Source organism: Aplysia californica, unplaced genomic scaffold, assembly GCF_000002075.1.
Source record: "Aplysia californica isolate F4 #8 unplaced genomic scaffold, AplCal3.0 scaffold00655, whole genome shotgun sequence".
NCBI classification, from domain to species: Eukaryota; Metazoa; Mollusca; class Gastropoda; order Aplysiida; family Aplysiidae; genus Aplysia; species Aplysia californica.
The window spans coordinates 72,253-74,219 of record NW_004797925.1 but is presented as its reverse complement, the minus strand read 5'-3'; the positions used below and the strand labels follow the sequence as shown (position 1 = coordinate 74,219).

Genomic DNA, 1,967 nt, shown 5'->3' with positions numbered 1-1,967 from the left:
GTGTGTGTTTGTGTGTGTGTGTTTGTATATGTTTGTGTGTGTATGTGTGTGTGTGTGTGTGTGTGTTTGTATATGTTTGTGTGTGTGTATGTGTGTGTGTGTTTGTATATGTTTGTGTGTGTGTATGTGTGTGTGTGTGTGTGTGTTTGTATATATTTGTGTGTGTGTATGTGTGTGTGTGTGTGTGTGTATGTGTGTGTGTGTGTGTGTTTGTACGTGTATGGGCGTATTTAATGTTTCTGTTTATTCTAGTTTTCCCTTCTGACTTGATCAGATACAAACAAGCCTTTATCATGGCGAATAAATCACAGCGAGGTATTATCATAATTTTATATTTCTGGGTGGTTGGCGGATGCTCTGAGGTGTGGTTTGCTCCTTCTTTCCCACCAAACATCTCTGGCCCATATCATCTCTCCAACCTTCTTTTTTCTTTTTTTTTTGTAAGTGAATATTGTATAGGGAAACAATCCTGAGAAACATAGAAGAATGTCCAGGGCTCAAAGGGAAAGGAGAAAATATTAATAACATCAGGTACGTAGAAGACACAGTTTTAATATCAGGCTCAGAAAAGGACCCTCAATTGCTGCTAGATACTGTTGTAACAGAGAGTGAACGTAAAGGATTAGTGTTGAATGTAAAGAAAATAGAATGCATGGTAACCATAACATCCCAAAAAATCCCAGTTGTAATCTTATTAGCAAAGGTGAAAAGATCCATCAAGTCCAATAGTTTAAATATCTAGGATATATGATAACATCTGGTGCCAAGTGTTCCACAGAAATAAAACGGAGAACTACAATGGCTAAGGCTCGTTTCAATAAAATGAGCCCAATCCTGAAAAATAGAAACATCTCTATGAACACCAAAATGAAAATCCTGAAATGATGATGATGATGATGATGATGATGTTACTCTCTAGTTATGTCGTTACTTGTTCATGAAAGAATATTAAACACTAACCTTTTGGTTGCCCGCGGAGATTCGTTTACAAGAAGGGTTAGCCACACCTCTCTCTCTCTCTAGCTCCAGATCGTGTGATCCTTTCCTCTGCGGTGGGGCCCCGATGCGTTGGAATCTTACAACACATGCACAGAAATAGACCGAGGCTCTAAACAGCCATACCCACTTTCCTCACGGCGAAATCTCTACAGGACAGGCCTCCTCTGCCTCGATACAGCTCTTCCCTCTACCCTGCTGTAATCCACACTGAACTCCGTCTCACACACACTCACTCACTCTCTCTCTCTCTCTTACTCACTCTCTCTCTCATTCTCTCTCACTCACTCACTCTCTCTCTCTCACTCGCTCACTCACTCTCTCTTTCACTCACTCTCTCTCTCACTCACTCACTCTCTCTCTCTCTCTCTCACTCTCTCTCTCACTCACTCACTCTCTCTTCTCTACACACCTTCGCCAAACAATACAATAGGCTAGGCCTAGCTCCCTGTTGTTGACCAACACGCCAGACTGCACAATAAACAGCCAGATAATAGACCACAAGTAAGACATCTTATCTTTGGCAAGTATAAGACCTATTTGGGTTGCCAGTGCCGTACAATTGGTCGCTTTTAAGCACAAGTGGGCTATCCCGAAAAATGCTGTTTTGAAAAAATCGAAGGTAAAGTTTTTGCCCCTTGTTCAGTTTCTTTAAAAGACAGGGAGAGTTTTCTCTATAACCAAACAAATATACACATCCATGAAACCAAACTTCTCCTATAGGTAGGGCAATGTCCAATTTTGGCTTTGGTGTAGGTCAAGATTTCTGGAAGCTCCCGAAATCTGGGTTAGCCCGCTTGTCCTTAAAAGCGACCACTTCTATCTCAAAGTAAAACTAAACTTTAAAAAATCCTTGTCACTTAGGACAGACAAAAATCCTTGTCACTTAGGACAGACTAAAATCCTTGTCACTTAGGACAGACTAAAATCCTTGTCACTTAGGACAGACTAAAATCCTTGTCACTTAGGAC

At 40.9% G+C, this 1,967-nt stretch overlaps 1 protein-coding gene across 1 annotated transcript in view; it reads right to left on the bottom strand.

Annotated features, from left to right (window-relative positions):
• Positions 1–1,967, bottom strand: part of LOC101847370 (cationic amino acid transporter 2) — a gene marked incomplete at its 5' end in the record, with an annotated part of 20,980 nt that overhangs the window by 4,964 nt on the left and 14,049 nt on the right.